Raw genomic sequence first — 20,009 nt, 5'->3', positions numbered from 1 at the left:
TTCCCTCGTTGGTACCGTCAGATATATACGCAGTTGAATCAGGTCAGCAAAAACAACTGGAGAAAAAGGCGAATATATATATTATGCCCGTTTTAGTTGTTGCAGCAAAGGACCGATTTTTCTTAATACCATACTTGCACAGATTTTTCAAGGGTCATCGAAAGAATTACCTGTTTTAAAATGCTGAAAAGAAAAGGGGGGGGGGTTAATGGCAGACTCCCTCTTGACAAAATACCCGCGTTCTGATTTGTTAGGGTAAGGTAGGGAGGAAGGGAGGGGAAATGAACACTTTGCTGGGTGGTAACTAAGGTGGAAGGAGCTGGGTTAACTGTACAGGAAGAGAATGGGGAAGAAGAAAGTGTACTTGTAATTTGTAGGTGTAGGCACAGAGAGAGTATAGCGTTAGCGACAAGTGTAGGTGTAAGCGTCATAGTATCGTTGCAGGTGTTGTGAGAAAGGAATGTGTAAGGCTAGGGATACCTATATACGTATGAGTAGGGATGCAGGTGAGTAGGTATAGATAAGTATAAGGAAGATGTAGGTGTAGGCGTAGAAGTAGTGATAGGGAAGGTGTAGGCAAAGATCATAAGGGCAAGAGAAAGAGATGCCGGTGAAGAATTAGAAAAAGATGCAATAGCAAGAATAAGCGAGTAATGTAGCAGTATTATTACGCGTAGTTGTAAATACATGAAAAAGGCGTAAATGTAAAGGCAAAGTAAGATGTATGAGCAGATACTGGGAAAGATATTCAGTAGGTGTAGGTGGAATTATAGGAATAGGGGTTGATGGATATTTAAGAATTAGTTTATACTCAACCACTTCAAGGTGATAATGTCTGTGTATTTTTCCCCCTTCTATTGTAAAATGATGGTATTCAGCTTTAGGGAGGCCTCATGCATGTAGTGGAAGGGACAGAAACAATATCCATTAAACTCTTCATCACAAGCGCTATAATAAAGCCCATTAAGATCGTTTGGGAATAACAATAATAAACTAAAGACGCCATCGTAGTGAAGGGTCTAAGATTAAAAGGACGTCGCGTCATTTACCTTTCAAGTTCCATAGCTTTGGTTGGATCAAGAGAAAGTGTGTTCGGCAGCCTACCTTCCCCCACACTATCCCCTCCCCCCCTCCTTATATCCTAAATCCATATATGCTCCTTGCACGCTCCTATGCGCAATTGTGTGTTCATTACAAAATGGTTTATTTCTAATCTGTCAAAACCACGCTTCCTCTATACTTTCGTTAATCCTTTACTACCTCACTTTCATGTACTGTAGTTTGCAAGTTATGCCTGCACAGTCGTACTGAAATATTCTTTCACGTTTGTTGACCATTATTCACCACACGTGATGCTCAGCACCTACAGAACAGTTGCTCTATAAAATAAGCTTAGTACGTAAAATAAACACTTCCACTTAGAGTATCTAACGTCAATATATGACGTACTCTTACCACCTTAATTTTTCCCCAGATTTTCCATTCATCAATTTCTTTCGTAATGTGCCAATCACTCTTCCATCCAGTGGATATTAGGTAAATGTTTCTGAACACTTAAATAGGTACTCAGCTTATAGTACTGGAATATGGTGTAACATGTTATAAACAGTCTTCGATTATATAGGTAGATAGATAGATAGATAATACATATAAATATATAGATTTATAGAAGATGGAGAAGTATGGAACTCGTCAGTAATATCCAGCGGGGTGGAATTTACTCTCCCCAAGCTGGCCGCAGTTTAACTTCACATACTTATACTTTATGGAACATTGTTGCCACACGGATACACACAGAAAACGCTTGCTTTCCTCCAGTTCTGTTATAAAAATAGAAAAAGGGCAAAGAACAATAGACAGAGAGAGAGAGAGAGAGAGAGAGAGAGAGAGAGAGAGACATGTCGCTGAGTGAATGAGGTGAATGACGTGGGTTAGTGAGGTGAGTTGAGTGAGTGAGGTGAGTTAAGTGAGTGATTGAGGTGAGTGAATTGAGTTAGCGAGTAGAGAATGAGGTGAGTGAGGTGCGTTATTGAGGTGACTGAGTGACTTAGATGAATTAGTGAGGTGAACTGAAAGAATGACTGAGGTGAGTGAGCGAGTTAGATGAGCTGTGTTAATAATGAGGCGACTGAGGTAACGAGTGAGCGACTGAGGTAAGTGAGGTGGCGAGTGGGTGACTGAGGTGAGTTTGTGAGTTGAGTAAGTTAGTGAGGTGAGATGATTGAGTGACTGGGGTGAGTGAAACGAGTTGATGAGGTGAGCTGAGTGAGTACTGAGGTGGGTGAGGTGACACGAGTGCCTGAAGTGAGTTAGTGAGGTGAGTTGAGTGAGTGAGAGAGGTAAGTAAGGAGCGTTAATTGAGTGAGTGAGTGAGGTGAGTTCTGTGAGTGACTGAGGTAAGTGAGATGAGTGGGTGATTGAGGTGAGTGAGGTGAGTTATTGAGGTGAGCGAGGCAGAGTACGAGTAAGTCAAGTTACCGTTTGAAGAGAATGTAAAGTTGCCGAATACTCCAGGGAGCAAGAAAGTTAACCCAGATGATGAGCACTGTTCTCTTGCCCATGATCACTGTTGTGTGCCCAGCATCACCGCCACAGCAAGTTGCTAAATCGTGAGTGTGAACAGTTCCAGGATTTTAAACAGGTTACATGATCTAAGTACAAAATACCGAGAGGAATTATTTTTAACACCTTCATCACGATGACTTGTTCTTTATTTATCTATTTATGTTGTTTATTTTTTGCTACGGGGCTAATTTACAAAGGTTATGAATTTTTTGTTCTAACTAGAAAGCAGTGATAAGAAACAGGGAAGTGAGCATGGAAGTGAAAAAGTTACTACATGACAGTATTGTGATACCAACTCTAACGTATGGAAGTGAAGCTTGGACGTTGTTGGAAGGACACAAGTCAAGAGTGAGAGCAGTGGAAATGAGTTATTTAAAAGGAGCCTGTGGAGACACATGGAGAGAGAGGCTGACGAATGAGGATATAAAGGAGCGTTGCGGTGTGGATGTGGATGTGATAGGAAGCGTTATGATGAACACACTGAGGTGGTTTGGCCATGTGGAGAGGATGGAGGGTGAGAGACTGACGAAGAGAGTGTATGTGAGTGAGGTGGAGGGGGGAAGAGGGAGGGGGAGGCCGAGGATGAGATGGAGGGATGGGGTGGAGAGGTATATGAGAGAGAGGGGTGTGAGTTGGGAGCAGGGCAGTGAAATGGCGGGGGACAGGGCGAATTGGAGGCGATTTGTTTGTGGCCACCCCAAACGGGATTGAGGCGTCTGGCAATAGATAGATAGATAGATAGATGGGATAGTTATAGCCTCTTATTGCGTGTAAAGTACGAGAAGGTTCCTCTCAAATTAATTTTTTTTTCTTTATGCGAGGAAGAAGGAACCAAAGGCCATGAGCCCGCAATAAGAGTTCCCTCTAAGAGAAAAACAAAATACAAGAGAGAGCCAAATTCAAGATCCTTTCATTTCGAGATGCCTGGACACACTGCATTCGAAAGACTGGAGATCATAGGCAGCAGGAAATGCAGACAGGGGGAGACAGTTCCAGAGTTGACCTGTTGCATAAATGAAGGACTGGGAGTAACGGTTAACTCTTGCATTAGAGAGTTGGACAGAAAAGGGATGAGAGTTTGCTGCTAGACGGGTGCTACGTGCCCGTCGTAGAGGTGGAGGAATGCATGCAGACAGTTCAGAGGAGCAGTGACCATTAAAGTAGCGATAGAAAAGAGATAAAGATGCAACAGTGTGGCGAAGTGACAGAAGTTGAAGGACGTCAGTAAGAGGAGGAGAGTTAATGAGACGAAAAGCCTTTGACTCCACCCTATTGAGAAGAGCTGTGTGTGGGGAGCCTTCCCACACATGAGAGTTGTACTCCATACAGGGGCAGATAAAACCCCTGTATAGAGTCAACAATTGTGCAGGGGTAAAGAAAGAATGGAGTCGGCTTAGCACACCCAATCTCTTGGAAGCAGATTTTACAAGAGATGTAATATGATCTATCCAAGACAAGTCTCGAGTAAAGGAAACCCCAAGCATGTTCAAGGATGATGCAGGATTAAGCTGAATATTATTAAACATTAGTGGGTATACCTGTGGAAGATTTTGACGGGTTGATAGGTGTAAGAACTGCGTCTTTGATGCATTAAAAACAACCAGATTATTTTTACCCCAGTCAGAGATACGAGCCAAGTCAGACATTAGGTGTGCCATAGCCTCATCCTTTGTTTGTTGAAGTAACTGCTGAGGTGGATGTTGCGGGAACCGAATGGAAAGGTGAAGGGTGTAGTCATCAGCGTATGAGTCGATAGGGTTAGATGTACAGCTTAGAAGGTCATTGATGAATAGAAGGAAGAGAGTTGGTCATAGGACAGAGCCCTGAGGAACACCACTGTTGATAGATCTAGGAGAAGAACGATGGCCGTCTACAACAGCGGCTATAGAACGACCAGAAAGGAAGCTAGTGATGAAGGCACAGATAGAGGGATAGAAACCGTAAGAGGGCAGTTTGGAAATTAAAGATTTATGCCAGACTCGATCGAAAGCCTTTGAGATTCAAGTGCAATGGCGAAGCTTTCGCCAAAGTCCCGAAAGGAGGATGACCAGGAGTCTGAAAGGTAGGTGAGAAGATCACCAGTGGAGTGTCCCTGACGGAACCCATACTGACGATCAGAAAGAAGGTTGTGAGAGGAGAGATGCCTTAAAATTTTTCTATTGAGAATTGACTCGAAAACTTTTGAAATACAGGACGTTAAAGCAATTGGACGATAGTTGGAGGGTTGGGAGTGGTCACCCTTCTTTGGGACTGGCTGAATGAGAGCTAACTTCCAGCAAGAAGGAAAGGTACAAGTTGACAGACAAAGGCGAAAGAGTTTGCATAGGCAGGGTGTAAGAACAGAAGCACAGTTATTGAGAACAACAGGAGGGACTCCATCAGGCCCATATGCCTTATTAGTATTGAGGCCAGTGATGGCAGAAAATACATCAGCTGAAGAAATTTTAATATCAGCCATGAGGAAGTCAGAGGCGGGAAGTGATGGAGGAACAGCACCGGAATCGTCTAAGGTAGAATTGGAGGAGAAAGTCTGTGCGAACAGATCTGCTTTATCAGTAGAAGAAATAGCTACAGAACCATCAGAGTAGAAAAGAGGAGGGAAGGATGATGAGGTAAAGTTGTTAGAAAGGTTTTTGGCAAGGTGCCAGAAGGAGCGGGAAGAATTCGAGTTGGAGAGTTGAGAGCATTTAGTACGGATGAAATTATTTTTGGCAGAGCGAAGAACAGACTTAGCACGATTCCGGGCAGAAACGTAAAGATGATGTGATTCAGGGGTGGGTTGGCTCTGGTACTTTTTATAGGCCGTCTCCTTGTTGTGGACAGCATTAGAACAAGCGTGATTAAACCAAGGCTTTCTTGCGTTAGTCAAAGGATATGAGAAAGGAATTTATGCTTCCATGCCGAGAGAATAACCTCCGTAATGCGCAAGGCACACTCAGGTGGCTCCCGGGCATGGAAGCAATAATCATTCCATGGAAAATCAAAGAAGTACTGCCTGAGGGCCTCCCAATCCGCGGCTCCAAAATGCCACAGGCGACGTTTCCCTAGAGCAGGGATTCTCAACCTTTTTAATATTATGTACCGCTTGAAGTCTTTCAGTATTGGTCACGTACCCCTTACCCACAATGCAGCATCAGGAAGGGTAAAAAGAAATGCATGGTTTATTGACTTAGTTTATTAAGTTTAAATTGTGTTATATATGTGGAGCAGACAAACTTTTCAATTAATGTGAGTATGTCCCTATGAGGTAGTGTTGATAGGAACTAGTTGCTGTCATAGGGAAACACTATGTGACTGGCTGCTAGCATGCAATACATTTACAATAACAGAACTATAGCAGACAGTTTTCGATCATTGTGACAGTGAACTAGTGCTGCTTGCAGCTAGTTGCAACTTGTAACTAGTAACAGTGATAGGTAAGTCACTGTGTGTGTGAATAGCATAAAAAAAAAATAATAATAAAACAGAACTAAATCAGACACATTTTTCCAATAACTGTGACTGTGAGGTAGTGGTGTTATATACAGCTTATAACTAGTCATACAGTACACCACAATAACACTGCACACCACACAGACAAGTCACCACACCACACTGTCACACTGCACACCACACAGACAAGTCACCACACCACACTGTCATACTGCGCACCACAGGGTAATACTGCACACCACACAGTCACATAATGGCAACAAATGTACCCATCAATTCATTGGTACACTTTCCCAGCAAACTTGCCCAGGAATTCGTCAGAACATATATGCGTCCAGGAATTCATCAGTAAATGATAACAAATGTGTCCATGAATTTATCGGTGTGTGATGACAAAAAAAAATCTGCTCATAAATCTATCAGTATATAAAATCTATTACTAGATGTGCCCATGAATTCATCAGCATCGTACGTAATGACAACAATAATTGTCTGAGAATTTATGGGTCAGTCCAGGTCCTATAATAGACTTACACTCACCCCCCATATATGAGCTGGGTACGGTAATGAATTTACTAACTAACAGGCAGACGGACAAACATACATACATCGATGATCACAGTCTCTGCCGCAACCGCCGTTGGCAGACGTAATTGAAAACCACAAACTTGGCCATGAAACTATTACCAGTTATTATGGCTGTAGTGTAGGCACATGACTTCGTAGCCGCAAGCAAAATCCATGACAACTTAAACGAGGAAAAAAAATCAGACTACAAATACACTGGAAACCATGAAGCAGATCTCAACGTACCTGAGGGTGAGGGTAGTGAGGGAAGAGTGGTGAGTGGGTGACAGTGAGAGGCGAACAGTGCGTCTCGCTTTGGTACCTGCTCGGTACGCGTGAGGAGAGTGATCGATAGAAAACGAGCAAGGGTGACTACTGTATTATGGGTTTGCAAGGTTGTGTGGCAAGTGTAGTCCAAGAGAGCTTTCTCTCAAATGACATAACTCCAAGAGTTTCCTTGTTAACGTTGTCACTTAGTGTCCTGGTTCTAGTGCAGGACACATCTAGCCTAGCACATGTAGGCCACTTTCTACAAACAGGTTTGCAGTTATCAAAAGCCGAAGTATTTTGAGAAACCTGTCACGTACCCCCAAAATTCCTCTCACGTACCCCTGGGGGTACGCGTACCCCAGGTTGAGAATCCCTGCCCTAGAGGGTCCACAGGCCGTACCAGAGTGATAGGACAGGTTAAGGTGATAAGGTTGTGATCGGAGGAGCCCAATGGAGAGAATAGATTAACAGTGTAAGCAGAAGGATTAGTTGTAAGGAAAAGGTCAAGTATGTTGGAGCTCTCTCCAAGGTGGTCTGGGATACGGGTAGGGTGCTGTACAAGCTGCTCTAGGTCATTAAGGATAGAAAAGATGTAGGCTTGTTCACCAGGTGGATCAGTGAAAGGAGAGGAGAGCCAAAGGTGGTGGTGAACATTGAAATCTCCTAGAACAGAGATTTCAGAGAAAGGAGAAATGGATACAATGTGTTCCATTGTAGAAGTAAGATAGTCGAAGAATTTTTGATAGTCAGTAGAATTAGGGGATAAGTAAACAGCACAGATATATTTAGTCAGAGAATGACAGGAAAGCCGAAGCCAGAGTGTAGAGAATTCAGAAGAATCGAGTTCAGGAACACGAGAGCAAGATAAGTTGTTGCGTATATATACACAACAGCCACCTTTGGCTTTGAAATGAGTATAGAGAAAGTAGGAGGATACAGAAAAGGGTTTGCTGTCAGTTACCTCAGACAGCTGAATCTAAGTTAGAAAGAGAAGGTAAATTTAGAGGAGGCGAGGTGGTGCTCAACAGAGCGAAAGTTAGAGGAAAGGCCGCGAATGTTGCAGAAATGAAGAAGAAGAGAGTCAGACAGTGGTTCCAGGCACCTCGAGTTGTCACCGGGAGAGGGGCGGAAAGTGGGGGCAATTGTGGTCCACCCCCCTGGGGACTCCGAGGCTGGGTGATGAGACGCCATGGTTTGTTTTTTATTTTTGGAAAAGGAAGTGTAGTATGTACTGTGCATGTAGTTTGGTGTAAATAGTTAGAGAAATTTGTATTGGAGAGCATGCTGGCCTACTCTCTGTGTAACTGAGACACTGAAAAAGTTCAGCAAAGGGCGATGATCAGGAACTAGTCCTGAGGGCTGAAGAAACGAGAGCTCCAGCACTCCCTGTCATCAGCTTTCCATCCACCTTGGAAGTACTGCCCTGCTCGACTGGTGCTACAGTCTACTCCTCTAAAGTAGCCTGAAGACAGCAAAAACTGAATACTGTGGTACATCATCGGACTAAAATAATCAAACCAATTTTCCCATGACCTTCAGAATACGAAAGAAATAACCGTTAATACTTTCCAGGTAATTTTCTCGGTAAGCTTTATAGTCAGACAGGATTATATCACAGCATTTTTATTTTTTACCAAGCGTCGTCAGAACGAAGCAAAGTGAACCTGCAGTTATTCAAGTGGCCTTTAAATGTCACGTCAAAAATTAGTAAAGACTACGGTAAAGGTAGTCTCATTTTCCTTTCTTTTTTTCTTTTTTCGTTTTTGTTTCTGCACCGATCATGAAATTGGTGAGAGAAAAAAGTGCAGTCCTGTGACGTGCCCCTGGTTTGTACACCCTTTTGGTTGATATTTTTATCAGTTTTCAGCTTGTTTCCCTAGTTTAATGGCAGAATGACAGAACAGCACTTCATAAAGACTGGCAGTATATTTTAGTTGTCATTGTTTGTTTTTTTACAGCTCAGCATGCAAGATGGCAAGTACAGTCTATTTATTGCCAGACGCCCCAATCCCGCAAGGGGTGACCAAAAACAAATCTCCTTCACGTCGTCCTGTCGCCCGCCATTTCACTGCTCTGCCCCAGCTCACACACCCCTCTCTCATACACCTCTCCACTCCATCCCTCCATCTCATCTTCGGCCTCCTTTTCCCTCTCCTTCCTTCCACCTCACTCACAAATACTCCTCTCCTTAGTCTCTCGCTCTCCATCCTCTCCACATGGCCAAATCGCCTCAGTGTATTTCTCCCAACGCATTCTTTCACATCCACATCCACAACACAACGCTCATTCATTTCCTCATTTGTCATTCTGTCTCTCCACGTAACACCACATGCTTCTCTCAAATAAACCATTTCCACTGCTCTCACTCTTGACTTGTGTCCTTCCCACAAGGTCCAAGCTTCACTTCCATTCATTAGAGCTGGCAACACAATTCTATCGTGAAAAGACTTTTTTACATCAATACTCACTTCCCTATTTCTTACCACCACTCTCAAAGAACCATCAACTTTTCTTCCTTGCTGTAGTCTTTCAAGCACTTCTTCCTCCCAACTTCCATCCTTACTCATCACGCTACCCAAGTACTTAAATGCACTCACATTGTCCATTTCCTCCCCATGCAGCCTCATTGTACATTCAGTGACTTCATTTTTCTCGACGACTTTAACTTTACTCTTCCCTATATTCGCCTTAGATTCAGTTTCTTACACACTCTCCCAAACTCATCATCCAAGCCTTGCAGTTCCCCGTCTTCATTCAACAGTACAGTATCATCTGCAAACAACAACACAGAAAGTTTTCAAAAGCTGCCATGTCTCATTAGGACCGCTCGAACATCCACCGCTCTACCTTGTACCTTTTTATAACCCCATCCATGTACAGATTGAACAACCATGGAGGCATGACTCATCCCTGTTTCAGTCCAACATTCAGGTAGAAAAATTCACTCACTTCACTATCCACAGGCATTGCAGCCTTAGCACCCTCATACATGTTCTTCATGGCATTCAACAACTTCAATTTACTCCATATATTCTCAGTATTTTCCCACATTCCTTGTCTATTCACACTGCCATATGCTTTCTCCAAACCCATGAAGGCCGCATACAACTTCTTTCCCTTCCCTAGGAACTTTTCCACCAAAGTCCAAAGGATGAATATCTGATCTACACAACCTCTTCCTTTCCTAAAACTCCCTGTTCTTCCAACCCTAACTCTGTCAATAAGTATCCTACCATATACTTTGCCTGTTACACTAAAAAAACAAATGCCCCTGTGATTACCACACACTTCTTTTACTCTTTTTCCTTTGTACAGGGGAATAGTTATATCTGACTTCCAATCCTCCGGGACCCTACCTTCCTCCCAGGCCAATCTGCACATCTTCCGTATCCATTCTACTGCCATCTTTCCCGCATGCTTCATCATTTCACCACACACCCCATCAATTCCTGGAGCTTTTCCCCTTTTGACTTTCTTCATTGCTTCCACTACTTCCATCATACTGATCTCTTTCTCCCTTCTCACCACCTTTCTTCTCCCAGCCATTCCCCAGCCACTTACACTTTCATTCTGTGTGTTTAACAGTTCTTTAAATTATAGACGAAGGTAAATTGTTCAGGGTGTGGTATTTACATCATTAGCAAGTGAATTTTGAGATAAATGTCGCCATTTTTATCTTTTTATTCACTGTGCAGGCCACTAGCCACGAAAATTATAAAGGAAAACAATAGAGTAAGGCCTTGTTTGTATTTCTGCCCATTGTGGATGATGATATTATTACCATGGCCCAGTTAATTACGTGAGAAAAAAGTGAAGGCAGGGGTAAATATCGACACACATTTTTGAAGGGGTCTACGCGTTATTCTGCCAACCTTCGAGCTTCAAACATCCACTGAGTTCATGTAACAGCATTATTACCTAGAGACAAAAAAGCAAAAAAAAAAAAAAATGAATTTGCAGTTCTTCAGAAGGGCTAAGGTATTATCGCCAGGAACAAGTATATAAAGGTTGAAGTATTTGTCACCACAGTCTTTTTTTCGGTAACAGTACACATGCGACAGGAATGATTAAATATAAAAGTGTCTTATGATTTCGCCCAGGCCCCTTATTGACCGAAGACGCTGGATCAGTTGGCCGTGTGTGTTGATTTAACTCGGAATTCAGGCCTGATGAAATTTTTGCTTGCTGTTTCTGATGACTGACTTTAATTTGTGTTTGGTTTGGTGTGTTTATGTGTAAGGAAATAATGCCTGGTAGGGAATTTAGGTTTATTTTGTGCATATGTAGTGGGGATATATGTTTGAGAGAGAGAGAGAGCGAGCGAGCGAGAGAGAGAGAGAGAGAGAGAGAGAGAGAGAGAGAGAGAGAGAGAGAGGGGAGATTGGAAAGGGGAGAGAAAGGAAAGAAAGGGAGGAAGAGAGGGAGAGATGTGGGAGCCGCGAGGTTAAAATATGGTCTCCAAAAAGATGTTGCTGTTCCGAAATTTTTCCACAAGCTCTCATTTATGTCACCCCGAACGAATTTTCCATAGTTTCTGAGGCGCCCAGTGTACTGGCGCCCAGTGTACTCCCATTCCATGCGTTCTCAGCCAATGCAGACATAATTAGTACACGCAACGGCACTCCTTCCTCCCACCGCACACGTTCATACTGCCCTCATACAATATCCTTCCGTCTGCCTCACTCTTTCTTGCCTCCTATGTACTTGTCCATACTGTTTCATCCTTTGTTATTCTTGTGCACATTCTTCCTGCCTCTTTCTTGCTTCAATGTTGTTTTCATTTTATTCCACATTAGCTTTTCATTCTTGCTTTCATCCTTCCTTCCGTCTTTCTTCATCGTTAATTTTTTCATCTTACATGACACGTATTTCCCTCCTAACTCCTTGTTCACACTGCCTTCATCCTCTATCCTCCTTGATTAGTCAGCGAGTGCAGTTCTAATTAATACACACAAGTACGCCTTGTCCCCGTTCCCTTGTTCATATGCTTTTTCGTTCTCTCTCTCTCTCTCTCTCTCTCTGCGCCTAGATTTTCATTCTTATATTTTCTGCCCCTGTCCTTCCTATCCCTCCACATTTTGCTCACTATCTAGACGAAATCTTGTCAACTTTTTAATTCAGTCTTCCTTCCATTTTTCTTCTTGTCTTTTATCATCCTTCCTTGCCCCCTGAGACCCCAGAATTGTCTCTTGCCTGTCAGCATCCATCATCCAAACTTCACCCAACATTTTCCCTTGTGTAGCTTTTCAGTCTCCCTCTTGCCCCCTTTTCTCTCGTCCCTGCTCCCCAGTTATTATTCCTCAGTGTGTTTGCCCCGCAACATTTCAGATTATCTCTATGTTCCCTCTTCGCGTGACTCACTCCCTCTCCCTTCCACATTTCCTCCAACGACTTCTGTTATGCGGTCCATTCCTTTCCCCCCTCCTTTTTCCTTTTACATTTATTCCTCTCAGTGTCTGCCCTGCAACACTTATTTCTCCCTGTCTCCTATCGTTTTGATGTCCCCCCATCTTCCGTCTGTTTTCCTACGGCAGTCCTGTGGTTCTTTCAGTTTTTAATTATCTTTCCTTCATCTACCAAATCTTTCTCATATGCCCTTGCATTATTCCCCTGTGCCCTGCAACATTTCAGCAATTTTTCTTGTACAGCAGCTAAAGCAAACTTGTGTTCCTACTTCGTGGGAACTTGGGAATCAATGAGACCATGTGTGATGAATGTTAGGATACGAGAGATGAGAGAGCTGGAGGTTTGTAGCTCTTTACTATACCGTTTTTATTCTAACTTGGCCCAGATTTTCGTACAATTGCAGATTATTTCATGTAGTTCAGTGACAGAAAGAAAAAAAATGCTGCGGTTCTATGTCCTTCCCATAGCACTTGCTCGTGACTAGCATCATATTCTAGTGGTAATCTGTTGTTAAAACACAACATTGGAGGTGTAGAGATTGCAGCTTCAGGCCAAGTTACTGTAGAGTAAAAAAGGTATAGTGTGGATGCCGTATGTCGATTTATAGCGATGATTTCTGTCACATTCGTTAATCGTTTTGTAATATTGTAAACAGCCTTATGAAATAATTGACGATAACATATTTTAAACTGAGAGTAAATAACATAAAAATGAATTGTAAGTTTATTATTTTACAGGATCGGTGAAAACCTGATCATTAATTTCGGTAGTGGTCTATATCTTCCAGTAAATGGTTACCGCTCTCTCTAAGTAGTTTAGGTAGGTTTATACTACAGTGCATTATCTTTCGTCGTACTGATAAGCATGTGATAAGGCAACTGTAAAGCGTGTTAATATTGTAAAATGTGGTATTGCTGGAAGATGGCACTGATTTGATTCATAACCAGCAATGGGGTCTTTCCTGAACCAGGTTTATGAATAACGAACTCCGCCTCATGCTTATTGTATGACATTCAGTGTCAAGGCAATATATATGCATTAAATCCAGAACGCATGTGCGCAGTATTTCTACATAGCTAACAGATATATTGAGTGTGGTAACAAGTTACCCTCAGTAATATGAGACATTAATCACACATAGAATTAACAGTAATAACTTAGTCATAATGGCAACACACATCCATGTGTTTTGTAACTAAAAGAGGTGGGTAAGACCACGCATACCAACCCTTTTGAGATATCATCCGTCACACGTAAAATTTCAGAAACATCAATCCTCTCCTGCACAGATTTTGCTTAAGTTAATATACAGTCTTCTTTTGACCTCACAATTTGTGTCCTGTCAATCTTCCACTGACCTTCGCTTATGCGAGCCTTCCAAATCTTTTCTTGCAATATTCCTCTTTGTCTTTGCCCTGCAAAATTTCAGTTCGTCTCCCCATCCCTTCTCCCTTTCTCTCTTCATATGACTCCTGTTAATTATATGTCACTTCCATTTCCTTGTGCCAGCTTTCTAGTCGTTTTCATCTCCCTCCACTGACCCCTTCATTTTACTACTCTTCCACCCCCCAGCAATCCTTGTCATCATCATCATCATCACCATTATCTAATCCTGTTTTGCCGTATGAGAAGCGTAGTACCCCGGGGCAAGGCAAGTTGGTCCTAAACATTTCAGATGAGAGTGTCCAGCCTCACTCATCCCTGAGTGGCATTATGTGAGCAATAAACCCCAACCATCCCTTGGATATAAACCTTCGCCGGCTCAATTCTGATGGAGCGCCTTAATAAACCACTAAACCACCAGGCGCCATAGTTTGGTTGTATGGTTACCACGCAGCGTAGTATATGGTTTCCTGGTGTACAGGAAATTCTTTGGCATGTCACTCAGTGTAAAGTCACCCGTTGACAGAAAAGGAAAGAAAGAAGGAAAGAAAGACAGAAGAGGAAAGAATGAAAGAAGGAAGGAAGAGAGGAAAGGGCAGTTACCCGAGAACAGCACTACATAGAGTAAGTGGATGATGAGCGCCCCCCACCTACCACATAAATCCTTGTCATTCCTACATATCTCCCAGTGTCCCAACACCAAGAAGGACTACAGCTTCTACAGTCACCTCTAGAGCAATATAATCATCACTACAGCGAACAAGAATAAACAGCAATAATGAAGTTGTGAGCATCACTGAACCAAAGAGCAGCAACTATACCATCTAGAACTATAACTATAACAACAATATTCACAGTTATACAAATGACGTGTAAATAATCTGCAAATATGAAGTTTGAAGCATCATGGAGCCAACTAGATGTGTAGGCCTGCCGCCTATCCGCTGACGTGAGTGCTGCATGAGACGTAGTAGTGGGGCTCTGGGGACGAGTATCGCTTAAGGCTAAATAAGTAGCAGCTGCAACTACAACAACAACTACAACATTCAGCATCCCAGCAACAGGAGAAGGTAAACAGCCCTACTGTAACTGTGAATGTGAGTGAACCAGGAAGCCAACTGCGCACTCTGAAATAAGCAACAGTAACAATATATAGTATGAATCTATCTACAGTATAGTATTCCCAGCCTTATGACACAAAGATATCCATTAAAATTTGTCATGAGTGTTGTCAAATCAGCTAACCCAGTGCTCACTGAACTGGTTGTGTACAAGAGGCATAGCAGCGCGACTCAGGGGAAGTGAATAACCCATAAGTACTTAATTAACTGCTTCAAGAACGGCTACCACTAAACAAGCAACAGTTATATAGCTACAACGACAACTTCTACTTCAGTTAATAGTACAGCAATGAGACCTTCACAGATAACAGTAGTCCCCATCCCTGCAGCCGAGAATAAACAGGAAATTACAACATTTAACAAAGGAAAAAATCACTCCCACAAATGACGAGAATAAATAACACGAAACTAGGAGTGTCGTAGAAAAAGTTAGACCCTTAACTGGCTAGGTCTGGGCAGGGCCGTCTTCTTTTGCCTACAGCAGCAACAAACTTAATCACAACTACAGCAATCCCAACTTTACGGAGGATGACAACAAGTATAAAAAATATTTAGGAACCTCATGGAGCCCATTGACCTGAATTGTCTGGCTGCAAGGGACGTGGCGTCGGGGCTCAGGGAACGCCAGCAGCCCGAGGCCTCTTAATTACCAGCTGGGATAGCGAAGCTGGTATTATTTTCAATTTGTCCTTGTCTCCGTCTGTCCGTGTTTCTGTTAGCACGGTAACTTCGCAACCGGTCATGATACCATAAAAAAATGTGACTGTGTAGTAGGGAAAAAAAATCGATCACGAGTTCGAAAGTGGTGAAAGTAAGTCAAGGTCTGTGTGTCTGTTACTACGATAACTTCGCAACCGCTCAAAATATCATCGCAAAATTTAACAGGCATGTAGTTGGGATGAGAATCTACGAGTTCGAAATTGGTGGAAGTAGGTCAAGGTCTGTGTGTCTGTTACCACGATAACTTTGCGACCGCTCGAGATATCTTCACAAAATTGTACAGGTGTGTATTAGGGATGAAAATCTCCTAGGAGTTTGAAATTGGTGAGAATAGGCCAAGGTCAAGGTCATATTCCGAGCTGCGCTAGATATGTTTCGGCTCGCGGTTGGTGTGATTCCCCCCTTGGGGGGCCTCAAGTTAATTGCTCTGTAGACTTTTCCTCACTCCAGCAAAGCCACTCTTTTATCGGCGGCAGAAATTGGACGTGTATTTTGTTGTTACATAAGGTTAGCATTGTGCATGCAGGTATAATTTTTCAACACGAAGTGCAGGAAAAAATTGTTAATCAGAATATATATATATCAGAAGCAGGTGCTGTATACTTTTTTCTTAGATCGTTTCAGTTTGATTTTATGGTTCTTGCAACAAAAAGAAATGTTAGTAATCAGACTACTGTCAGTAACTCTAGTTTTTAAAAAGACGGACATATTATTTAACGGCGTGGCTCCTCAACATTATTTTAAGTAATTAACCCATTCAACTATAGTACATAGATTGTTTGTTACTCTCGCTGCTATAAAGGGATTATACCTAAGGGAGCATTCTGTTAGTTACGGGACCAGCAAAGATCATGAACGCATTCTCGCCGGTTCAGGATACTCCCTAGAAACTTTTCCTTAGCTATTTATTTTTGTTGTACAGCTGGGTTAATATCCTTTTACACATTATTTATTCAGAGCATGGCGATATAAGATGATCTGTCTATACGAAGACTGACAGTGCGGTGTAATAGTCAAAATAAGTTGTTTTGGGAAAGATGTTCAGGAGCGTCCGGACTCTTATCTAACCTGCCTAGCTCAGAATGTCTCCAGTAAGTTCAGTATCATTGACTGGATTTAGCGATAATGAAATATAGATTACGTACTTGGGTTGCAAATGATAAAACAACAATGGAAAAATTTCTGGATTACTTTTTCAGGCACAGATATAATATGCCGATATGACAGTTGCAAGCAAGAACTAGAAAATATCATATTATGTTAGTAGTAGTATTAGCATAATTGTTAATCCCAAGATCAATATGATTTGCGATCTATAGCCTTCAAATGAGTGTATGTCAGTGTGCTTGTTCATGTCCTTATCTTCTTGCGTGTTCGCGTATCTATTTGTCTTTCCCTCAGTATATCTGTCTCCATCTAATAATCAGTCAATCAGTCTCTCAAACTCTCAGTCTGTAATTCATGTATATTTTGAAAACCGATTTGAGGCAGTTGCAAAATTACGGAGTTGTAGTTATCGCGTTGAACGAGTTCAACAAAATGATATCAGTAAGGTAATACTTTCATTATTGTAAGCCATCGTGTTGAACGAGTTAGACAAGTAAAATGGTTTCAGCATTATTTCGTTGTTGTAAGTGATGCTGTTTGACTGCATATAGTACGTGAGTGTTTCTGTTTTATTTTTTATTTTTTCAACGGTAACAGAGAAGTAATGAAGAATCCTGCTTAGTATTGTCATAATAAATAAATATATATATATATATATATATATATATATATATATATATACATAGAGAGAGAGAGAGAGAGAGAGAGAGAGAGTATATATCATCAGTCGTTTGAGTGTTCATTGCAGGACCGGCCTATTCCAACTGGTGGGGACGATACAGCCAATGTATCTCTACCAAGTGGCTTAGGCTGTCTGGTAGAGATTGCATGTAGGGTGAGAAGTGCTTGTAAGTGTGACTGTAATGTTGGAGCGGCTTTGGATATGTGTGTAGTCTGTGAACCAAGTGTAATCGGCCCGCGCAAGCCCACTGGGTGCAAGCATGCTTTTATAATATGTGACACTGATTCAACAACAGCATCCCTTATGTCCGCCAAAGCAGTACTTGGCCGGGAAAACACTCCCAAAGTATCTTACCCTAGCGGAGCGCGAACCCTTGTTCTCCCATGTACGAAAACGCACAATTTACCACATATATATATATATATTTATATATATATATATATATATATATATATATATATATATATATATATATATATATATATATATATATATATATACTTTACGTTTTCCCGCTCACTGCAGACACGCCATGCTAAAGTTACCCAATAATTACCACCTCCTCTCACCATTCAGTCATATCAGGAATTCAGGATGCATGCTAATTAAACTGTGAACACTGAAGCGTGGTTTTGTATTTGTGCCTGTGTGGGGTTGTATGTGCATAACCGTGTGATCGCCCTGTTGCTGGCGGTGTTACTGATGTCTGATGTCAGGAGCACAGCATATTTGGCCTGGTATATGAACAGACCACTATAAAAGCCGCTAGTAAATGTTTAAGTGCTGGTCTTCTTGTTTTTATTATCAGTCCTGCGAAGTAGGATGATATCATTTTCGATAACCCTTCTATACCGTTGCGCAAGATTTAGCTTGTCAGCGTGTGCGTATGTTTGTGTGTGTGTTTCTGTACCCTATTATTTTTTTTCATTCATTGCCAGACGCCGTGTATCCCAAACGGGGTGGCCAAGGGCTTAGAATTAGTTGTTTTACGGGGAGGGGCACTAATACTCCACCAACCCCACTTGACACGTAGGGAGAACGTTATGCCAACAGCATCTGGTGTTCCCAGGCGGTCACCCATCCAACTACTAACCAGACCCTATTTTCTCCAGAGTTATTTGATGGATTTGAATGAAATTTCCCAAGTGAGTTCCCCTGGTTACTCCGCAGTCTTCCACTATAGGCTATACGATTTTCCAACCATGATTTTGAGGGGGGTCACCCCCCCTCACCAAATTAAAAATTCTCGGAAACAGTGAAAGAAGGGCAAATATGGCTATGATCGTGTATGTTGTACAGTGGACTCTAATCCATGCTGCGATATTTGAGGAGTATGACTCTTAAATGATTCCTTGGGAGATCAGCACCCTCCCCAAAATAAGCAAGATCAGAAACGGGGGAAAGTGAACACATGGATTCCAGCGAAACTTCCAAGGTCATTTTGTCTATTCCCTTGATAATCTCTTCCACTATATAACAATTCCCACCATTTATTTTATGGGGGTCATCCTAACATATAAAGGATACAAAACAGGGGAAGGAGGGCAGATATCGTTATAGTACATGATGTAGAATGAGCTGCCATCCGCTAACTACTACTACTACTACTACTGCTACTACTACTACTAATACTATTGCTGCCGCCGCCCGCCGCTGCTGCTGCTTCTGCAGCAGCAGCAGCAGTAATAGCAGTAGCAGTAATAGTAGTACCACCACCACCACCACCATCACTACTTCTACTACTACTACTACTACTACTACTACTATTACTACAACTACTACTGCTACTTCTACTACTACTACTACTACTATTACTACTACATTACTACTACTACTACTACTATTACTACTATTACTACTACTACTACTACTACTATACTACTATCACTACTACTACCACTACTACTGCGACTACGACTCAGTGAGTGTATTATGGGATATCGCAGGACTGGGTATGCAGTTACCAGTTTTTTTTTTTTCTGAATGCACAGGAAAAAAACAAACATCTACTTGTGTGCTTGTCAGTCTTCTCTCTCTCTCTCTCTCTCTCTCTCTCTCTCTCTCTTTTTGCCCGCTTGCAAATTAAGTTTTGATAAGGAAATGTCTGTAAGATAGTTCGTACGGTATTAAAGTTAATTTATTATTATTATTATTATTTTTTTTTGAAAGCATGCAAAGAGTGCACGGCCAGTTTGCTTGGACAGATATAGTATAATATTATGTATTGAATATCATGGTCAATAAATATGAACTGTAAAGAGAAATCTTCTTCTCAATAGTGTAAGCCAGTGGCATATTAATAAAATTCTTGAAATAAGTATCAGACTCTCTTTATATTCACACACTTACCGTATGCAAATAAAGATCATATGCAGGCGGAGGTGGTTCGAGCTGTATCAAATGATCTTCTTTTACTATCAACTGTATCAATGCAACCTTTAAAAGTGTTTACTAAAATGAAGAAACATTTACGCATCTGGATGTATGTATTTGTACACATATTCATGCCGGTAGCACAGTAAGTACGCAGACGTTAAAAGTGCCTACACCTCTCTTAGCTGGTATTTAGTTGCATATTCCTAGATAGGTAATGTGGGGTCTCAGAAACCCCAGTCCCCGAAATTTAATTTTTAAAAATATGAGCATAAGGTCTACAGATCTGTCCGTCTCATTACCTTCCTGCCTAGTGATGCTCTTCATGGGGATGATGGGGTCATAGCTGTACCTGGCTCTGATTTTGCTCTATAGAGCCATTG

Source organism: Coenobita brevimanus, chromosome 41 (assembly GCF_032717465.1).
Source record: "Coenobita brevimanus isolate Jiangsu-jjx chromosome 41, ASM3271746v2, whole genome shotgun sequence".
Lineage (NCBI taxonomy): Eukaryota > Metazoa > Arthropoda > Malacostraca > Decapoda > Coenobitidae > Coenobita > Coenobita brevimanus.
This window is presented reverse-complemented; position numbering follows the sequence as displayed.